This window comes from Hibiscus syriacus, unplaced genomic scaffold (assembly GCF_006381635.1).
Source record: "Hibiscus syriacus cultivar Baekdansim isolate YM2019G1 unplaced genomic scaffold, ASM638163v2 tig00110377_pilon, whole genome shotgun sequence".
NCBI classification, from domain to species: Eukaryota; Viridiplantae; Streptophyta; class Magnoliopsida; order Malvales; family Malvaceae; genus Hibiscus; species Hibiscus syriacus.
Window position 1 is genome coordinate 1,598,951 of NW_024062711.1, and position 9,233 is coordinate 1,608,183.

The following is a 9,233-nucleotide window of genomic DNA, read 5'->3' on the forward strand; positions in this document are numbered from 1 at the left end:
AAACTCTACCAATTTCTGACATAACCGAGAATATGACTTCCACCTCCGGATCATTCTACATGGAAGACTCTCAACCGATCAACAAGTCTCCATACTTCAATGGAGAAAAATACCGTCATTGAAAGAAATTAATGAAGTTATTCATCAAATCCAATGATCTTGACGCATGAGATATGATCGAGAACGATTACTCTTCTCCAAAGAAGAAGACGAATGAGTGGTGTACCCAAGAATGAAATAAATCAAAACAAAATACCAAGGCCATGCACATGTTGTTTTGTGCATTTGATTTCGATGTCTATGAAGGCATTTCTTCTTGTTCAAATGCCAAGGAGCTTTGGAATAAACTTGAAGAACTTCATGGAAACATGAAAGAATAACCAACAAAGGCGACGTCCTTAATGGCAGCCAAAGTATTATGGTCCATACAAGATTTTAGAGAAAAATCGAGGAAGTTGCATATTGTCTAGACTTACCTATAATGTCACGTTTGCACCCGAAATTCCATGTTAGCCTCCTGAAAAATGTATTGGTGAATCCTCGACATCTACAACCGATCCTCTGTAGTAGATGAAGATGGTCAGTTAAAAATAGATCCCTCTAAGATATTGGATAGAATTATTGTTAATCGTGCTAACAAACCAGTGACTCAACTTTAGTACGTTGGGCGAATCTGGATGAGACACACGATACTTGGAAGGATTTCTCCGTTCTCAAAGGACAATTTCCCTCATTTGATCATTGGGGACAAGGACCGTCTCAAGGGATGAGTATTGTCACAGTAGAAGAAAAAGAAAGACGATGAATCGAAGAGGAATTGGGAATTAATGGTCAAGGGTTAGGGATTGAAGGAGCAGGATTGGGGAATTATATCAGTGGTGCACGTGACACATAGTCCCGATGAATCGAATGAATGACCACTATGTCCCAAAGGACCACTGATAATCCCTCGACTCTTGGCATGCCAACTATACCTATAGCTCTCATAACACATGATATGGGCATTACCTTTTATATCTTTTCACATATTCACGTAGGCACATAGTTCACTTTCACATAGCATATTTCCATGTAATTCACATTCACTTATCACATAGCTTTTCACTTTTACTTGTATTCCTTTTCACATAGCTCGTAGTCCTGATTCTTATCTTATAACACATGTTCGCATATATATGTTCTCATACGATCCCTTCATTCAATTATCACATACATAACATATCATATGACATTATAATAGAAACACATATGAGTCATATTACTTTTACATATATTTTATCATATATATTATGATCACACGACCTATTATCATAAATACATGCATTTACATAATTCACACATAAAGATTCATTCAACCATTAGACATATACATTTACTCATATACCATACATCTAACACCATATAACTACATGTTTATGCTTTAGTACTCATATCATATAATATCGGAATTAGACTCATCGCAAGTCTAAATTCCTTAATATAACATACACTTAATATCATGTACTCACTTGGTCTCCAATAACACTACCAAGCTCTTGCTCTTTCTTGCGTATCTTACTCTGACAACCTATCCGAACTTTGCTTTCGATCGATGTCTACACAATCATATATTTATACTGTCAATATCCAATTGATATACTATAATCTATCACTTCTTAGACTGAAAGAAGGATTTATTCCATTTCCCATTGACCTGCATTGGTACATTCTATAGTGTATCGACGCATCCTTAACATGTGCATCGATGCACTACACATCCATCGATACACAAATCACCTTCGATGTTTTAATCTTAATGGGGTGCATCAATGGACTCCTCATGGATCGATGCACTAATTACATTCGATGTTCATTTATTTGAGAGTGCATCGATACACATTGAAGATGCATCGATGCACACAACCCACAAATTACATTTTGAGCCCGGAAATTCTTACTTTGTCCTCAAATTCTACTTATTAACCCCTCCTTATGCCTTAAAACTTATCTATACATATGTAAACCTTCTTATAACACTATAACACTTCACTATCCCTCATAATTCACCAAAATTCTTGACTCAAAGAATTTTATCAAATTTCCATGTGTTCTAAATTCAATTCTATCACCTCTAACTTCTTAATTAACCATTTGACAAGTCAAATTCATTCTTAGAACATCAAAAACCTTTCTATAACAAAAGTTCATTTCTGAACTCTTAATAGAAATTCCTTTATATTTCTATCTTCTTGGTGTTTTAAGCTTATATAAGCTTTACTTAAGCTTATATAACACCCAAATAATCAAAACCTACTTAATATTCAAGAAATCAATAACTAAAATCAAACTTACCCTTAACAATGGAAGCCAACGTGAAGAAGAAAGAAGAAGAAATAAGCTTTCCAGAAAACTCTCCGCATCCCCACGTGTTATCTTCCTAAATAAGAGAGATAAAAATATCCTCCAAGCTAAATTACCATAATACCCTTATAATCCTTTCATAATTACCCTTTTATCTAACACTAAAATATTCTTATTAAATCCTTAAACATTTTAATTTTCCTAAATTGATCCCTAAATTTAAAAAATTCTCATTTTAGTCACTGACCCGGATTTCGGGATGTTACAAATCTCCCTTCCTTTAAAGAAAATTCGTCCTCGAATTTTCACTTTACCTTGAGATGAAGGAATCCTTTATAATAGTCAACAATTCTTATCTTACCCTTACTATTAACCTTATACTCATATACAGTTCTCCTTCGATACTCAATATATATATATATATATATATATATATATATATATATATATATATATATATATATATCTTTCTTACTCATTCCATAAACAACCTTCATATAACTTATTTACTTGGAAACCATATACTATTAATTCTTAACAATTCATTATTTCTTGCTTCTAATCAAATCTTCCAATTATATTTCTAATTACCACTTATTGAATACTATGATGATTCCCAAATCTATTAATACCAAACTATTTTACCACGATATCGAAATTCACCTGCCAAAAACTTTGGGTCATCGAAATCTTCATCAGTCCTTAAATTATAAACTTGGGCAGTTGGTTGTATATCATGTTGAGTGGATGACTCCGATCTATTTCTTCTACGACCTCTACCTCTATTTTGTTGAGATACAGCAGTAGATCTTTCTCTCTGTATCGTCTCTTCAGTCATAAATGGACAATCTCGAATAAAATGTCCAACATCCCCGTATCTAAAACAAGCTCCTGAGATCACTCTACAAACTCCTGTATGATTCTTTCCACAATATGAACATTGTATGACTTGACTGAAATTTGATATTATATCTAGAAAAACATCTGATTCCAACATCTCCGGAGTTGGAGAATCTCCTTCTGCATTTTTCTTTGATAGCGAGGAACTTGACGAAGCACCCATTCTTTTGGACTTCTGAACTTTTTGTTCTTTAAATCTTTCATTATGAGCTCTCTCTAGAGCTTTAGCTCGATTAACCACTTCTTGAAACGATGATAAATTCAAGGCTATCAACAAATTTCTTAGCATAGGGCGCAAACCCTCTACAAACCATTCACACACATCCTTCTCGGTCGGAATAAGTTCAGCAGCAGAGCGACTTAACTTATTAAACTCACATTCATATTCATACACTGTATAATTCCCTTGTTTCAAATTCAAAAATTCTTGTTTCATCTGCCTGATATATTGGTCACCAATGTACTTACGCTTGAATTCTCCCAAGAAGAATAACCAAGTTACTTGATCACTTCTTAATCTCGTGACATTGGTCCACCATATTCTAGCTTGACCCCTTAACAGGGAAACTATTCCATCTAATTTTTCCACATCAGAATAGTGGAGTCCATCTAACATTATCTTGGCATCGTTCAACCAAAGATCCGCAACAACAGGATCTTCCTCAGCTTCACCCTTAAACTCAGGTGCTCCTAAACCTTTCAATTCCTTAGCTATATTCATTCGAGGAGCTGAGGGCGTAGAGGGTTGAAAACGCAACAAAACAACATTTAACGTCCCGAAAAATAACCCTCGATCTCTCACTGATACTTCTGGAGGTGTTCGCTCTTCACCATGCCTGGCCAAGGCAGTTGAATTGCTACTACCCTCAAGTCTATTACTTCTCCATTCACTTCGAGGACTCTCACGATCAGACATCTAATACATAAAAATATAACTTTATTAGAAAACAACATACTCATGACTCTATCAGATCAACAACTTTCACTTTTTGTTGGTATGTATACCTTTTCAAAACACTTTTTACTCCGGTTTAAGCCTAGAATCGGATAAACCTTAGCTCTGATACCATTAAATGTAACACCCCCAACCCGTATCCGACTCAGATACGAGTCCGAGGTGTCACATTGACTAGTCAAAACATGTACTTTTATAAAACCTTAGAAAATTTAAAAATATTCTTTTACATAAACATTTTAAAACCTTAACAGAATCCGTCAGAGCATACATTCTTAATAACTATGTTTACATGCCAACATACTATTTTTCATAACAAAACATACTTTACAAGATATTTCTAATCTGAACTTTGTGCGAAGATATGCTACTTTACGGATCCGAAGCTTGATCTTCTGACTTATCCACACCTACGTGTAAGACACTTACACGCTAAGTCATAGACTTATTGAGACATGTAAATGCACAATACAAACTAATAAATGCATATATATATATCATATAATACACATCATAATTACATACCTATTGAACCAATCATTAACATATTTATCATTACTTATTTCCTTGTCATTAAATCTATTATATCATATGAGCATATATTTGACATAAACGTATAATATAACTCTAAAACATAATAATACATGAATAAATACTAATGTCATATCATACATAATCACATATCATATCACAAAACATATATGAACTCATTATCATTATCTTCTTTTCTATTATCATATGATTTTGAGCTTATCATTTATAACTATCATATAGCACAAATATCATTTCACCAAGAACACATATATTATCATAACACATATTTATTATCTTTAAAGCCCATGCAATCTTTTGAGGACTTAAGGTATGTGAGTACATAGAGGTTGTGCACAATGCTGACACCACATCTCGTATAAATCCCACTAAGGGTGCGTAGAATTTGTCCCGTAGGACCACTATGTCCCGAAGGACCATTATGTCCCGAATGACCACTGATAATCCCTCGACTCTTGGCATGCCAACTATACCTATAGCTCTCATAACAAATGACATGGACATTACCTTTTATATATTTTCACATATTCACGTAGTTCACTTTCACATAACATATTTCCATGTAATTCACATTCACTTATCACATAGCTTTTCACTTTTACTTGTATTCCTTTTCACATAGCTCATAGTCTTGATTCTTATCTCTTAACACATGTTCGCATATACATGTTCTCATACGATCCCTTCATTCAATTATCACATATATAACATATCATATGACATTCTAATAGAAACATATATGAGTCATATTACTTTTACATATATTTTATCATATATCTTATTATCACACGACCTATTATCATAAATACATGCATTTACATAGTTTACACATAAAGATTCATTCAACCATTAGACATATACATTTATTCATATATCATACATCTAACACCATATCACTACATGTTTATGATTTAGTACTCATATCATATACTATCGGAATTAGACTCATCGCAAGTCTTAATTCTTTAACAGAACATACACTTAATATCATGTACTCACTGGTCTCCAATAACACTACCAAGTTCTTGCTCTTTCTTGCGTATTTTACTCTGACAACCTATCTGAACTTTGCTTTCGATCGATGTCTACACAATCATATATTTATACTATCAGTATCCAATTGATATACTATAATCTATCACTTCTTAGGCTGAAAGAAAGATTTATTCCATTTCCTATTGAAGTGCACCGGTACATTCTATAGTGTATCGATGCATCCCTTAACATGTGCATCGATGCACTACCCATGCATCGGTACACAAATAACCTTCGATGTTTTAATCTTAAGGGGGTACATCGATGCACTCCTCATGCATCGATGTACTAATTGCATTCGATGTTCATTTATTTGAGAGTGCATCGATACACATTGAAGATGCATCGATGCACACAACCCATAAATTACATTTTGAGCCCGAAAATTCTTACTTTGTCCTCAAATTCTACTTATTAACCCCTACTTATGCCTTAAAACTTATCTATACATATGTAAACCTTCTTATAACACTATAACACTTCACTATCCCTTATAATTCACCAAAATTCTTGAATCAAAGAATTTCATCAAATTTCCATGTGTTCTAAATTCAATTCTATCACCTCTAACTTCTTAATTAACCTTTTGACAAGTCAAATTCATCTTTAGATCTTCAAAAACATTTCTATAACAAAAGTTCATTTCTGAACTCTTAATAGAAATTTCTTTCTATTTCTCTCTTCTTGGTGTTTTAAGCTTATATAAGCTTTACTTAAGCTTATATAAGCTTTACTTAAGCTTATATAAGCTTTACTTAAGCTTATATAACACCCAAATAATCAAAACCTACTTAATATTTAAGAAATCAACAACTAAATCAAACTTACCCTTAACAATGGAAACCAACGTGAAGAAGGAAGAAGAAGAAATAAGCTTTCCAGAAAACTCTCCCCATCTCCACGTGTTATCTTCCTAAATAAGGGAGATAAAAATATCCTTCAAGCTAAATTACCATAATAACCTTATAATCCTTTCATAATTACCCTTTTCTCCAACACTGGAATATTCTTATTAAATCCTTAAACTTTTCAATTTTCTTAAATTGATCCCCAAATTTCAAAAATTCTCATTTTAGTCATTGACCCGGATTTCGGGATGATACACTCTCTTTCTCTCCTTGTTACTTTTCTCTCTATTTTTCTTGCAGGGCATAACAGAGGCAAGAAAGCCATTAACTCCATTTGATAACTAGAACTCTTGTAGGATAAGTCACGTAAGAAACATGTGTAAGAGAGATGACCTCTATTTTAGTGTGAATCAATTATGAATCGTCCAGTGGTGCAATCAGTAACCAAAGACCATAACACTTCTATAAGCTAGATAACTAAACCTGAATTTTTCTTTCCTAAAACAAATACTTAATATACCCAAAATCCTAATAATCCCTAGAATTGCATGTGTGTGGAAAAAAACCATCATACCCTATGCAAAGGAATTAAACCTTATTGGCTAACACACTCCCCTCAACTACAAAATATGATTTGTTTAATGGCAATCTTACAACACTGCAAGCCAACTATTTCTTGATAGTCAGAATGCAGGAGGGAGCTCATTTAGAAACAGAGTAGTTACTAGATTCCTATTATCGTTTGATTTGTAACAATACAGGTGTAATGATTGACAAGTAAATAATAATAAGCAAATAAATATATTGCTTCTACATTCATCAACCCTAGATCACCTCCGTATGCAAAAATACCTTAAAGCGGCTTGATGAGCCCAATCAAGATTCCATAGTGCAAGGCAAACTAAATAAATAAATAAACAAACAAATAAACTCTAAATGAAGTGCGCTTTGCTCCTGTTCATCAAAAAAGATCTATGTTAATAGACAGATAGCCTGCGAACTAACTATACGTGAATATGTTGAACCATACCTCTAAATTGATAGTCTTTCTCCTAGTCCTGCTCGTCTAAATCTCATAGATGTCCCTGATCCTTCTTAGGTCAACATGATCCCTATATATGTTCTTAAGAAGCCTAAAAACATTTATTACAAAGATCAACAGTTTTTATATTCCACTAGATATCCAAAAAGTGAATTATACATACAATATACAAATAACATTCTATATGTGAATTGGATGTTAGAGTATATCCAAATATCAATCATATGATTATTTTAATGATACATTTTATTTACCAATTTTATTGAATAAAGGCATTGTCGCTATTATTTTCAGTTATATATATATATGTTTAACATAAACTGGAATATAATAAAGTCCATATAATAACATAATTGTTATTATTAAAATATCCCTAGTCAAGTATTATTATGGGCATGAACAATAATAATACGCTTAAGACTAAAATGTTATTGATTGATGACAACGAGTTGTCATTGACATAGAGATATCAGAATTGATACATGATTATATTGTTAGAGAAAAAATTATTGGATTGACCCACCATGAGCATATTTCTTGGATTATTATGTGACAGTCATAACATTGCTCATGGTGATGACTATATGTATGATCCTCAGACTTGATATCAATGTCATCCCAACATATATTGTTGTATGTTTTGAGGCAGTTAAACATGCTCCGTAACTAGTTGCTCTATAAAGACTGTTATTGAATATATCTCGATATATGTAGTGGGTGTGTATGATTAAGATATTATTGATCCTTCCTACATAATAGGAAATATATTACATGTCACTTGATTGAGTGAGACTAGAAATGCATGGCCATGCTCGAATAAGTTTATATGAGATATAACAAATTATTCATTAATTAAAGTCTACTCTAGATATCAAGAAACAATAGATGGGCTATACAAGTGTGACTATTCCAAAACTTGTGCCTATTCTAGATATAAATGACAAAAGGATGTAATACATAAAAGAGTTAATCACGAAGATGATATGTCGAATCATATTTTCTTGTAACTTAGGTGACAATGATATATTGCTAGATGTCACTCATTGTATGTAATATTAGAATTGTTCTAATAACTACAGCTAACGTTACAAGAACCTACAAGGTCACACCCTAGGATTGAAATGAGAAAAAATGTACAATTTGTTGTACGTTACTAAAATATATCTAGAGTTAATATATGTATATTTGATATACATATGTTTTAATTATCCCGAATATTTAATTTAAATTAATTAAATAAAAATTTAATTAATTTGAAATAATAAAATCCCTAATATGTTAGGGTAACTTAGATATAAAAGGAGATGTAAGGTCTAGCAACCGTTTTTTTACACATTATCTGCAGTCGTTTTCTCAAAATAGTTTTGGGAAAAGAAAATATTGCTCTCAATCGGGTGAACTGAGTAGAGGTCGAGATGTGGTTTCGTGGAGGCTTACACTTCGAACCGATAGACGCCACCAATAGCCGTTGTTGTCCTTGTTGTTTTTCAAGGAACCTATTGTAAGTATTCACATCCTTTCTTCCCGATTTCGGTTTATTGTAATTAGATCGCTGATGAGA